The following is a 15,121-nucleotide window of genomic DNA, read 5'->3' on the forward strand; positions in this document are numbered from 1 at the left end:
AGATTTAATAGAGGCGTGAGTATGGACAGACTCATTATCTTTCTATTAGCCCTGTCTCAGCCAGCAGGGTTATACTGACTTCTATTAGGTTAGTGGTCAGATACACACAGTCGCTCGCACCCATTTACAAAAAGAAACTGCTAATATAGGCTAATTTAGTAGCCAGTACTGCACAACAGTAATGGTTGAAGCAAATGAGCGTCCTCTTTGGGACTTTATTTACGAGGTTAGCAAATTAGTTATTTTGTGTGTGAACAAGTGTTAGTGTGCATGTGTTTTGTCCTGCAGGGAAGGCGGTTTCATTTTATCTGAATAAAACTGTATCGCTGTACAAAGTGTGTATTATGGATTTTTGTATCTACAGACTGCTTGACCAATTATAGATTAATTTGCTAAAACTAATTATAAGTTATGCCTTATTTTTGCTGGAATTTTCCTCCTTTTTTACCAGCTCATGTTATGACGGTAAATAAGATAAAATTGCTTTTGGGGTTTTAAGACTTATTAAAACTACACATATGTATCCCAAGTTTAAGTAAAATAACTTTCTCGTGTTTAGTTTAACTGTCAACAAAGCAACAAGATCTTTTAAACTATTGCTTTCCAGAGAAGGGTCCGAGGTCCTCATATCCTCACCTCCGCACAAGGGTTTCACTCAGTTGAGGTTGTGTGTCTGAATCAGATTTGAAGATGTTGAAGTAAACAGTTATGTGTTTGATGTGTTCTGTAACCTCTGGTCCCTGGATTATAAATAAGGATTCAAACATATATGAATACCTAAAGGTAGAACACGAAATTTTCCATCACAATTACACACAGAAGAAGAAGACCTGGGATGCAAGGTCCTGAATTGTACATAGCACACTGCAAAAACTAGTGTAAAATTTTTAACAGTCAAAATGGGGGAAAAAAACAGTATTTTCCATATGCACAAGATGACATATGGCAGTTATGATCACAACTGGTGACAAAAGTATATTAATATTGCAACAAATTCAAACTTTAGCTTTTTCTTTAGTTCGTTGTCATTTAAAATGCATATTATTTAATGGTCTGAATCAACGTACACCCTTCCTGACCTGTCATAATGTCAGGTGGGGTTGTGTTTTTTAAAACAGTGACAGTAAAACTGGGAATTATTTTTAAGGTTATTTTTTTGTTTGTTTGTTTTATGTACAAGTGGGGATTCAAAGATTAAGGATTCATCACTGTCACTTTAAAATGGGCAGTCAGGCCAAAAACATTTTTTCTTTTTTTTTTTGTCCAAATGTATTTATTTATTATCTCTTTTAATCCAGCTTTTATCAAGTATCTGAAAACAGAAGTACGTGCACCCTTCCATGCTGAAATCCTTACCTCCATTTAAAGTGCAGCACTCATAAATGTAGTACAGTCGCGTCTTCCATGGCAAGACAAGCAATACACCAATACAAATATGTTGCCAAGCACTAAGGTCTTCAGGCTTACGCAGTAAATTTCCTCTTATAGGTCCTGACTGCAGCTCTATCGCTTCCCTAATTGAATCATAAATACATGTATATGTATATTACCCATTAATAAATAAAGACACCATTTTTTATTAATGAAGTGGAAAATGTGGTATGGTGAGACATCAATCATTTAGCGTAAAAACCATGCGTATTATTGGGCCGGGTGATATGGTGCAGGGGGGATAAAATTAGACCTGTTAAATAGGAAGCACAGTGTGCATTAGCGCGAGTTTTTACGTAAGCAATTATGGAAGCCTTCAGCGCTAATTTATGTATGATCAGTGAACAAGAAGAGGAAGCATGGGGTAAGGGGTGGGGGGAGGTCATGTAAGTGGCTGAAATAATAAGATGGAAGTAAGAGGAATGAGGAGAAAGGGGACAGTGGATTGAGAGATAAAAGGGACATGCAAACATGGAGAGAGTAGTGGTGCGGGATGGAAGGGATACATTAGTGAGGAGAGAGACATGTGGGAAGATTGTGTGAACAACAGGCATATTAATGAGGCAATATGAATCACACTGATTACGGCAACAATTAAAGATTGGTCGCTGTGCAGCATGTGGCAGAAGGAGGGATGAAGGACAAGACGCTCGTCAGGAGGAGGACTGTGTGTTTAAGTGGATGAAAAATGGAGGGGTTTAAAATCTGGTCTGCATCTTTATTCATATTGGTCTGTTTGTTGTGATCAGATATGAAATCACAAGATGGCATTATTTTAAAAGCTATATAGCTGAAGGTTAAACACTCTTTTAACCTTTTAGGTGAGCTTTCTGTTTCATCTTTTCTATTTTTTGCTTTTCCTCATTGCTCTTGTTTTTAGGTCTTGCTAAATAATTTTGATGAGTTATAAGTTCTTTCAAATTTGTCCTTTTGTTGTTGTCCGCTTTGGCTTGCAAAGTGTGTTTAGAGTCAGGATCCAGGTGTTTAAACAATTTCCTCTCCCTTCCTATCAGTATGGTTACATGCAAGGTTGAAATGAACCACAATAAAGACCGAGTTACGCTCTGTTACAGATGTAAACGGTGATGCCTGTTTTAAACGTTTTCAAATGTCGCCACTCTCCTACTTCCACGCGTTTTTTACGTAGGCATGGTTGCTATGTCAGTTCATCCACTAGAGGGCAGTGTTGGGTTTGGCGTTCACTTCCACGTCTTGACTTAAGTTTGTTAGTGTCGTTTACCATAGATATCAAATATACATAGGTGCCGCATAGTATCACGCTGCCTATACGAGCTGACGTCTTATCGCGGCACCATCTTGAATGGGTCTCCCATGCGCCTCCAATGCATTTATTTGTAAGGTGTAAATCCCACCACAAAAATAACTTAATCAATTTGTACCTGATTTTTCTCACAGTTTGGTTTGTAACAAGGGGTAGAGATGTTGCTATAATGCTGGTCACTGTCAAACATTAAAACTACGTGCTAAAATATTTTTTAACTTTATTTAACAAAGACATAAGATAGCTACAATATAAATACATGTATAAAGGAATTTGACACTAATATGTTTAATTGTTTATTGATGCATTTGGATTTTGGATTTATCTATTTTTATCTGGTCAAATAACAAATTATTATGCTGAAGAAAAATACAGGAAGAGTTGCTGGCTTTCTCCTGACTATGGTTGACTTTATTTTTTACAATTAATAATTTATGAATATATAGATACAGTTGCATAAAGTCTGAAAATATTGTATCAAAATTGGGCAAATCAAAAGTTACCCAGAAAAATACTTAAACAGTCCAATCCTCCTTCAAGACTTTTAAAAAGTTTCTGGATCCAAACAGTGATCCGGATCACCACCAAAACTGAATCCATTCTTTGTTTTCACGCTTTCAACAAGTCCCAAAAATTTTATAAAAATTTGTCCATAACTCTTTGAGTTATATTCAACACAAACAAACAGACAAACTAGAAAAGCACTCAACGCGCAAACCTCCACCTAGCACAATGTTAAAGAATCCTTTGAAAGGAAGAAATGATTTTATTTTGGCGGTAATCCAGATCATCGTTTGGATTCAAGACTTTTTTTCCAACAACTCCTGAAAATTTCATGAAAATACATCCATAACTTTTTAAGTTATCTTTAACACAAACAAATAAAGCCAGTAAAAACATAGACTCCTTGGTGGAGGTAATTAGGCTACCATGTAAAACTCTTTGTGAAGCATCAGTATCATACTTTTTAATAAACACCTCATAGGTATACCATTTATCATTTGCATTTAGTAGATTATTCACTGTGTTATTATTTATAAACCAGTTATGTAGAAAAGTGTTTTGTTTGTGTGGAATATTTATGCTTTGTTCCACAGAAAACTTATGTGGGGAAACTATGTTGACTCTGCAGCAACACTTGAAAGACCCATCCTGGTTTACTCTCCAGCGCACAATGAGCCGTCTGTGTATTTATAATGTCTATGTCACTTACAACCATGCGAAAACACAAGAAGAAATAAAAGAATAAAACCATGGCTGTCTGAATTACCACACTAATCCCTAAGATTCGGTCAATAAGATGGCTATTTTCACCTTGTCGCAGATCACGTGACTACTGGCTGTCACTATGGCAACCACCATGCACTGCTCCAAAATTCCAATCCAAAGTCTTTTGAAAAAATTTCTTTCTCTTACATTTTATTTTATTCTCCTTGTTGTATAATGACCTGTCTAGTGGCCATCCATGCTCACTACTTTTCAAGATGAAATGTGGGTAATTTAGAGTGAACTACTTTTTTCTCTCTGGACATTTGGACACCCCTAGAAAATGGTGTGAGCACTGTAAAGGGCACTCTTTATGGAAGTGTGGACATTCAGACACAGTGTATGATGCTGTTTCTGCATCATCTTGTTCCGGTTCCTTTTCTTCTTCTCTGTTTTGATACTTTTTCTGGTTGTGTGTAGGCTATACAACTCAATAGCAATTTCCAGTCGTAATTAATGTTTTTTGTCGTCAAGTGACGATTACCTAAGCCCTTGGAAAATGTTACCAAATAATGCATGTAGCCGATGCAGGAGACAAACAAAACTGCTCGGCCACCTGCGTATCCATTTTCTGCACCAAGCATGAATGGCCCATTAGAGTTAAATCTAACCAAAGTGTGTATGCTGTGAAATAAGAGTAGAAAGTCGGAAGTTCAAGATGTACTTTTACTTTTGACTTTCTCTGTAGGAGCTTATAATTAATGTAAATTCAGCCAAATTCACCACTCAGATGCTTTCTTTCAAGAACCCAAGCAGTAGTAAGTTGTAAAATCTAGAATTTATTAGAAAAAATTACACTGAAAATGTGTTACGCTGCAGTGGGTCACATCTACAGTTAATGGGCTGCTTCCAGTCACATTTTTAGCCATTTTAACAGGGATGTCCAGTTCTGGTCCTGAAGGGCCACCATCTGGAAGATTTTTCATGTATCCCTGCTTTAACGCACCTGACTCAAATCAATCAGTCTTGTGCAGAACTTTATTTGCTGTTGGATCCATTTAACGAAAGCCAGATGTGTTGGATCAGGGAAATATTAAAAATATGCAGAAGAAGACTGACTTTGGACACCCCTAACTTAAGACATCTGAAAAAAGAAAATAAAAAGAAATGAAAATGTTTAAATTTTAACAATCAAGCCTCAGCCAAAGAAGTTTCACTTTTTCAAATCCAAACATGTCTTTGTCCACCAGGGCCAAACTGTTATTTGTATTTGAATAAAATAAAAACAAGAAGTGTAAAAATGTTAATTACAAAACTTCTGATGAACGTTGAGTAAGGACGTCTAATCACTTTTTTTTTTTTTTTTTTTTTTTTTTTTTTTTAGCAAATTCATCCTTCAAGATTACTTTTGTGCATTTATTTTGTTAAATTAAAAATTACACAGTGTTGATTTACACTTAAAAAAGGAAAAATCTTAAATAATTTAGAGATTTAAAGCCTCTTATTTCACTCCAATTCTCTGTTTTTAGGTCAAATCAAACTGCAAAGAAATCATTGTGGCTGCAAGGATGTTGGGTCTTTAAAAAAAAAAAAAGGTGTCCAAAGTTTTGCTTTGAACTGTAGTTATAGATCTGATTGTCTTTCCATGAATAGATATCTGGTCTGGATGTTATTATAAGACTTTTTAGCAGATGTTGCAGCCTATTTTACATTGCACTGCTACATCATTTTGATACATTGAAGAAATAATTTTGTTTTTCCAGAATATATATTTGAATGTATAAAGAAAAATACTGGTCCCAGTTTGATCTAAATTTATTTTCTGAATTTCAAATGTCACTGGAAATTAAATATTATGTTATAAAAAGTCATCTTTAAAAAATTAAACTTAGCCGCAACTTTTTAATGTCCATTTTTTACCTTTCCAGATGGCGTCCATATCTGAAAAAAAAATGTTCCTGAGCAGGTGTCATCTCAACCCAACCCTTCCCCTGACCATTAATGCCAAAATAAAAACTAATAACTTTAGGATTCTCTCTCTCTCTGTATCTGTACAATGGATTACTGTCCGAAAGGATGAGACATGTTTACGTCAACTGTCTGTCTTTGTAACAGAGACAGGAAGTCCCATTCTGCTGTGCAAGTGTGTGACCTGCAGATGTTCCTGAGTTATACGCTGGTCAAAGGGTCAGCTGCAGTCTGAGGCTACTCTCTTCCTGTCCACATGTACACACAAACACACACACACATACAAGTCTCGCTAAAGGAGAATGTGTGTATGTGTGTGTGTTTGAGTAGCCTCTAAGCAGGATGTGCGCAGTGATCTAATTAGGCTGTAACTTGGCTGTCTGTGACCTTACTAACCATAGTAAGACCCTGCCTGGCCTCAGATCACACAAGAGTCCCCCTGTCTGAACCGAACATACACACACACTCCCACTCACACATGCAGACAAAAGGAGACAGAGAGTCTGAATTTACATGAATACAAAGACTGACACTGAATGGTGAATATTGTCTTTTAAAAATGTTTTTCTTTATATTTACTCATGTTTGGTATTTGGTATTGGTTCTTGTGTGATAGCATTGTAGTATATATTACAATGATAACTAAGCATTGTGCACATTGCCTCTTAAAAATTTAGATACACATACCCATTACATCTCATAGGTTACTTTGAGGCTTGGTAGAAAACAGAAAGTTGACAGATTTATCTGCATCCATCCATATTAATATTTTGATGCAGACAAAAATATTAGCCCTTGTACCCAAACAAATGTTCCTTTAGTGCTGTACCAGGCATTAAAAATGAATATAAAATTTTATTAACCCAACGTGGTTTAATATTTTTTTACACCTCTGTAAAAAACCAAAAAAACAAAGGTGATCAAACACATCCAGTTTTTGTTTACATTGTATTTGTATTAGTATTGTATAGCAAATGTATGCTTTTTTTTTTTTTTTTTTTTTTAAACATCAGTTTGCCGTACTAATGCAAAGGTAGTGGGTTAAGTCCCCTTACTGGCCAAAGAAAAGCAAAACACAACTTATAACACCAGTAATTGACCAACAAATGAAAAAAAAGCTTTCAACCTTCCTGCACAAGTTAATTTGTAAAGTTTCTGTAAACTTTGTACTGTCAACCACATCAGACCAGATAGCCTGAGTGCTAGAAGCTGGAAACAAATCATGTGTACACAAAAATCAACTTTCCAAGATATTTGTCAGGGCCAATTTATTCTTTTCACTTTGTTTCTAAGGATAATAGGGATAGTTATAAGAAACATGATGTAAAGGTTGCTTAGCTTAGAGCGGCAGACAACAGTTCTCATTTGGTTAAAGTCAGATTCATTACATTGCCCTCATAAGAGATATAAACTTTGAAAAATGACTTTTCCAATAACTTTCAAGCAAGTCAACATGCCTTGGTATTCCTGCAGTCCTGCAGGGACACTAAAAGCATCTGGTCTGTGATCTGTTTGAATGCCAAAGACTTTACCTGTAAGCAACCTTAAAAAAAAGCTGAAGTTCCTTTTTCAGTCCCCCATCTACGTTAGTTTTAAACAAAATAGTTTTAGGATGGTAAAGCAGTCTGTAATTCAAAGTGAAAGCTGTTGCCTTGCCTCTGGATCCTGCTCAGCTGTTAATTTGTCCAATCTGGTAGATTCAATGAATTGAATATCTCCCAGCTTGCGGTACTCACAGCAGCTCTCTGCCCTGCTTGTTTCTCGGTCTCACTGGCACTTCCAATGTTGTTTGCTACCTGAGGACCCCCCTTCGTCGGGATCTCCTACCCTTCCACCTGTTGCTGCTCTGCCTGAGACCAGAACAACCTCCTTCGGCCTCTGCCTTTCTGTAAGCATGTTGCGGTGAGACTAGTCTCCCACGACCCACAGGGATGGTGCTTCATCAGGGATTAGTCTGCTACTCTATTTTTTACGTGGCAATAGGGCATCTCTCTCCACTGCACCAGCTACGGATCCTATTCGTGCGCACCAGGTTAAACCCCTGCAGGGCAGTTCAGGTCTCCCATCCTTCTAGCGTTTCCCATGCTCCCAGCATGAATGTCCAGATCTCCAACCCACAGGTTCTCAGCCACTCTCACTAGCTCCTCCTGGTGGACAGTCAGGTCGTACGTCCCTCCGTTTGCTCCCCATGTCTGAGCTTCTGCACTCTTTTCTTTTTCCTCCACCACTTCCTTGTTCTTGTGGTGGTCCCACCCACGAGACCACCTTGGTCTATCCCTCACCATTTTCTTTGCAGCTACTCTTTGGGCTCCGTCTTGTTCATTCTCCGCCTCTCTGCACTCTCCCCATCCATGTTCCTCTTCCTGTTTCTCTGAACATGCAGATGGACGACCACCTGTCCACAGCAACTCCTCCTATTTCTTTAACTTATTGGTGTTTCATTAGAGCTCATAACCAGCTCATAGCCTTTTTCTGTTCAACCCCACTTCTTTTCCTCGTTTCTTTCCTCCCTTCTTTCTATTCTTTTCCCCCCCGATTTGCTCTTCCCACCCTTCTTCCTGTATTCAGTCTTCCTCCTCTCCTTGTTCATTCCTCCTTCTTCTGTTTGTTCTTCCTTCCATGTTGTTCCATTGCCGCTCATTCTCCTGTCAAGCCTGACCTCCTGCACTTCTGGTTCACTCCTCTAGGTGGCGTACCTTCTGGCTGGCCTCCATCAACATTGTTGTCCTACCTCTGCCTGGTCCTAATGTCTACTGATCTCCCTGCCAAGGCTCTGGTCATCTCCTGCTGCCCTTTATCTGCTGCAACTGTCTTGGGGCTTTCTCAGCCTGTTCCCTCCCAAAATGCTCTCCTTGTCTTTCCAGTCTGATTGAGTGCCACTCGCCTACTCTTCCTTTCAGCCTCAAGTGATTTTATCTTCTGTCCCTTGTGCTGCTTGCACCTTGTACGACTTCTTCCTTCTTTCCTGGTATTTTCACTGTGACTAATGCTCCTCTCTGGTTTACTTTGCTGGCTTTGGTTCTGGTTGGTCCATCTGTTTTTTGTTTTTTTTTGCCCCCTCCTCTTCCTTCTGACTGGTCTGTTTATTCTTCCTTTTATTGTCCATCCAAGAAGAAACCTGGGCTTTTAATATCACAGCGTCTCCAGTATTAAACTTTCTGCAACTGTGAACGACTGGGTCCTGGTTGTCCCTATGGTTCCTGTTTCTCATGAAGGCTGGTGTTTTTTCCCCCCTTTCCTGCTTCCCTAAGTTGTACTTCTAAGTTTTGGCCTCATTTTTTTTATTTGCGGTGGTGACAATGTCCACCACTGACAACTCTGCAGTGGTGGACATCATCTAAGTCACCTAGGCTGATATTCATCAGTTTCTCTCTTGTCCAAGTCTCATTTTGGACATCACAACTCCATTACTAACTAAATGTACCATTCCCTTAACAGGAATTCCATCTCTTAGTCCCAGAACCAGTTGTACAGCTCAAGTTTCACAGCAGTCAGTCATTCAACTGGGGCTCCACAGCTGCCGGTGATTTGACTCTGGTCCCACAGCTGGCAGACATTTGACTCTAGCCCTTCCATTCTGCTCTCTATGTTAGAGCATACCTTAACAACACCTGCAGGATTGAATCAAAGCTCTGGCAAGATTTTGTGTCACCACCATGGAAGACATCCAGGTTTTCACCAATGCTGCTTCCACTATGGGTTCTAGGCATTTCAATGGTGGCCAGTGGTTTGCTTCCAGGTGGCAACCATAGTTGTATCACTTCGATTTGACTTCTGTTTCATGATCTCCATCTCCGTACAAGCAGTACCCTGTCTTCATCACTGCTTTTAGGGGAGCGCACGAATGGTCTTAGTTATCAGTTCTAATTGACTCTGATAATACTGCTGTGGTCAGTAACTTACAAGCAAATCAGTTTCTTGGTCAATATCTCCAATACAGACAAATCAGTTTCCAAAGATCATTCACTATTACTGATCTCAGCCTAGCACCACTTCCTCTTCCAAGCAGTTCACATTACTGGGCATCAGAAACTCAATGGTGACTCAATTCCAGGTCTAGGCTCCAGAATCAGACAAACATCCAACTCCAGTCCCTCTGCTTTCAGCTACCATTTTCATTTAGATCCATGGCTGGCTTCATCATCCAACGCTTCCAGTGAAGCCTCCCTAAACAGTCTTGCCTCAAGCTCACCCTCAGCATATCTAACTGGATGAAACTGTTTCAAAGCTCACAATGTGGCCTACCAACTCTGCTTGACAACAAGACAATATGCAACATCACTACTTATCTCTATTCATTCCTAAAATAATCTGATGTTCAACCATCCACACTTTGCTTACATGTGAGCACAAATCTTTCTATAAGGTTGTATTACCAGGGTCCATCCATCACTCATTGCCACGTTACCATCAAAGGCCAATGAAAAGGGAAACAGGTGCTTCCACTACCTGCTTTCCACTTACAGAACTCCTCATCTCAGCATTCATACTCTGCATTCTAGCTATCGTCATGGACCTAACCTTAACCCATGCTCTTGCCAGCCTTTATTTGGCATTATACGCTTTAGTTTAATTTCACCCGTGCCTATTAAATGTCACTGTCACACACCAGGACCTCTCCTTTTTAAACTAAGGAGAAGCCAAACAAATTAACTTGCCTATTATCTCCAACTTATTTCTTTAAATTCTTTCAGCCCGTTCAAGCTGCCAACTAACTGCATCGGTCTCAGACTGAAAGCAGACACTTCTCCTCAAGACCCACTAATCACTACCGAAATATAAAGACTTACCTCAAGATTCTGAATTGGTTAACATTTCTATCGAGTTCTTTGACTGTCAGGTTAACCCAAGAACATTAGTCCATCCATTCCCTCCACACTGAAGAGATGCTGGTCATCAAGCCTACTATTCCCACATTCGCAATAACCTGTTACATGCCAAGCTAAGTCTCTTCTCAGCTCAAACTATTCATATTTTGGGGTTTACATATCCAAGACAGCGTCCTCACCCTGAGTCTCTCTGTCTAGCTCACTGCTTTGCCACCCCTTATGTCTAATACATATCGCCCTTCTTTCAACCTCATTAAATTAGTTTAAACCTACACAGCTGTGTCAAGGTCCATGTTAGTGAAATAATATTGGATAAAAACACTTCAATGTTTAGTTTATTAGCACCACTTCTGAAACAAACATTGTTTGAGAGGAGTAGTGCACAGACTGGTTGGTTAGGCCTAATGCTCAGAGTGTAGGGTGAATAATGCCAAGGTCATTATTTAGTTACCATAATGGCCAGTACTTAAAAAGTTTCTGCAGACAAATGTCTTTAGTAAAGTTTGTTGTTAAGTCCTTTTTTACACTTTGTGTGCTCTTGAACTAGTGGCAGGTTCTGGTGACTTCTGTTGCTTGGACAGTTGCATAAATACACATTATTGCATCTCCCTCAACCCAAGCTTCCCTACATTGACCCAAGCATCCCATAGTACAAGGCATTCCCAAGCCACCCAAAGAGATGTGATTTCTTGTAGAGTTGTGTGTCTCCTTGAATACCTCCAAAGCATTTTCTTGCTGAAACAGGTCTGAAATATCTTTTCTGGGAGGATTCTAGAAGACATCCCAACCAAATGTCTGTAGGACAACTGGTTTATAATGGTATAAAGCCTCAGCATTGGCACCAAATAAAAATTCTTTATTGTGAATACCATTGACAAGAATTGTTTTGAGAATTTGAGAATTTTTCCGAAAGTAGTGCACATCACTCACTCATTATACTGGAGAAAGTCACAGTGAGTTTCTTTCATTTTCATGGACAAACAATGATGGAACTTTTTTTTCTGTATAATTATGGACATCTCCAGCTGAAAGAAACAGAATCAACCTAAAATTTTGTGTTGGTCCAATTTTAATAACAGTAACAAAAGAAAGAAGCACAAAGTGTTTTACAGACATTTTTCTATGTCCAGGCACTTCCCAAAACCATATATCATTCTCTTAACATTTTCTAAATCATCATTGTCACAGCTGCATGGCTTCATCATTTCTTGAATTGCAGCTTTAGTTTTGCCCCGTTTTGCCATTTTCTTTCTTTTGGAAACTTTAATAATAATATTTAAAAAAAAAAAAAAAAAACCTCCAGAGCTAAGTTTGGGTATTATAAACATTAGCACACATGATAAAATTATACAGGTAAAAAAAAACATTAAAAATTGATTAAGTCACTTGCCACAATATCCTGACAAACATTATTTAAAACAATAAACTGCAACTAAGGGGGGGAAAGCAGCTGGAACTGGAAAGCAACTGGAAATCATGAGAAATTAGCCAAAACATTTCATGAACAAAAAATTAAATTTCTAAAAGAACATAAAATAATGGAGGAATTTAAGTGGAAAAAAATTTAATTTGAAGTTTGAGCAGAAAGCTACGACGCAGATATATATAAAAAAAAAATCATTAAAAGACAACTGTGATTAACCTTCACGATGGATGACAAGAAAAGTAAAAATCAAGTTCAATTTTCAATTCAATTCAACTTTATTTATATAGTGTCAAATCACAGCAATGCCATCTCAAGACGCTTTACAGACAGAGGAGAAAACATAATGAAGGCCAATTCATAATAGCCTATATAAGGAAACCAACAGATTGAGTTAAGTCCAACTCAATCTCCCATCCTGAGCAAGCACACTGGCAACAGTGGGAAGGAAAAAACTCCCTTTTAACAGGAAGGAAACCTCCGGCAGAACCCGGCTCAGGACAGGCAGCCATCTGCTTCTGCTGTGTGGGGGGAAGAGGACAGAAAGACAACAGACAACAGGAACTGCTACTCCCGGCCAGGGAGACCTGCTGAGACAGGAGACATACATGTTAATGATGCAACACTGTTATGGGGGGGGGGGGTGTAAAAGAAAGAGATAAAGAGAAAAAGAAAGAAGCTCAGTGTATCAGGAAATGTCCCTCAGCAGTCTAAACCTATAGCAGCATAACTAAGGGATGCTAACCATCCCTATCTATGGGACTAAAAGATAAGTCTTCAGCCTAGTCTTAAAGGTGGGGAGGGTGTCTGCTTCCCTAACACTAACTGGGAGCTTATTCCATAAGAGAGGGGCCTGATAACCAAAGGCTCTGCCTCCTGCTCGGCTCTTTGAGACTCTAGGAACCACAAGTAAGCCTGCAGTCTGCGAACTAAGTACTCTGCTTGGTATATAAGGAACAATGAGGTCTTTGATATATAGTGGTGCCTGGTTGTGGAGGGCTTTATATGTAAGGAGAAGGATTTTAAATTCTATTCTAGATTCAACAGGCAGCCAATGAAGAGAGGCTAAAACTGGAGAAATATGATTTCTCATGCTGGTTCTGGTCAGGACTCTGGCTGCAGAATTCTGGATCAGCTGAAGGGTTTTCAGGGCATATTTAGGACAGCCCAGTAATAGAGAGTTACAGTAATCTAGTCTCGAAGTAACAAAAGCGTGAACCAGTTTTTCTGCATCACTCTGAGACAGAATGTCCCTAATTTTGGCTATATTCTGTAAATGAAAGAAGGCTGTTTTAGTAACCTGCTTAATATGTGGGCCAAAGGACAGGTCAGGGTCAAATATTACTCCAAGGTTTCTCACTGTAGCACTGGAAGCTAAAGTAATGCCATCCAGGTTCATTACAAAACCGGAAAATTTAGCTCTGAGTTTTTCAGATCCAACGAGAATTACTTCAGTCTTATCTGAGTTTAAGAGGAGAAAATTTCTAGACATCCAAGTCTTTATGTCTATGAGACAATTTTGTAGCCTATTGGGCTGATTTGTTTCATCTGGTTTAAAGGATAAGTATAGTTGAGTATCATCTGCATAACAATGAAAGTTTATTCCATGCTGTCTAATAATTTTGCCTAAAGGGAGCATATATAGCGTGAAGAGTGTTGGTCCAAGTACAGAACCTTGAGGAACTCCATGACTTACTGTAGTTTGGGAGGAGGACTTTGTGTTTGTGTTGTGATGATGACAAACTATTTAAAATGAGCCTTGGTTAACTTTTCAGTTTTCATTTTGCGCATAAATGTAATCAAATTGAAATTCATAAAAAGAAATCTAAGAGTGAATTTAATATCTGCTGCTTTTCTAACTGATGTGCTGGATTGTGAAAAAAACATCTGAGTCCAGGTCCTTCATGCTCAAGCAGAGATTGCAGCTCTAAAGCATTTCCATTGTAAGTACAAAAGTGATCTGAAAAAGTTATTAAATAAAGGAGAAATCAGTGGATTCTTCCTGTCTGCATGTTGCCCTGTTGTAGGTGTTTGTGCTGCATTTTGGTCTTCATTTAAACAATCCTGATAGTTTTTACGTCTCAGCAAATAATAAGCAGAAGGTAAACCTTCCCCTTCGTAGGATTAATTTCAGACAACTTAGTCTTAGATAACTTCCAATCATCCCTTCTACAACTAGGTTGGTTAAATTCAAGCCAAAACAGGATTTTATTTAAGCCAAGTCTTACATGTTGTTTTAAGTTAAGTCATACCTATCAAGTCCTAGATATTAAAATAAGGGAAATTCTCTGGCAACCGCCAAGAGGGTCGTGGTGGGAGAAAGAGAGGCATCGGTTAGCGGTTCTCTTCTCGGATCAATCATCGTTGGAGGGGTGGGGTTCCAGGGGTGGAGGGTTTCTCCCCTAATGTTTGTCTCCGGCAGTTTCCCGTCCAAAACGGGATACTTGACAGGTATGGTTAAGTGAGCTACAACCTGAATTTTAGTCTGGGACTAGCCCCATGCCGTCTCCAAAGCAGCTTTGAGTGTTCTTTTTCCTTCATAGTAAGAGAGATAAGTTTTGCAGTGGTTGTTTACCTTCTCTTTCTATCATCTCCAACCAGTCGGCCTATTCTCCTCTGATTTTAACATGGCATTTTGGTCCAGACAACTGCTGCTCACTGGATATTTTGTTCTGGATAATTCTCTGTAAACCCACAGATGGTTGTGTGTGAAAATCCCAACGGATCACCATTTTCTGAAGCATTCAGACCAATGCTTCATGTTGAAATTTCCATTTCTTCCTCATTCTAAAGCTGAGTTTGAACTTCACTAGGTCCTCTTGACCATATCTGCATGACCAAATGCATTTGGTTGCAGCCATGTGATTTGCTGATTGGATATTTGTGTTAACACAGAAGCAGGTGGACCTTAGAAATGGTTGGTAAGTGCAAGCGGACATATTTAGGTTGTCTTCAGGTATTCACACTTCCTCCAAAAGTCCA

The sequence above is a fragment of the Telmatherina bonti genome (genome assembly GCF_933228915.1).
Source record: "Telmatherina bonti genome assembly, chromosome: 11".
Taxonomy (NCBI): Eukaryota; Metazoa; Chordata; class Actinopteri; order Atheriniformes; family Telmatherinidae; genus Telmatherina; species Telmatherina bonti.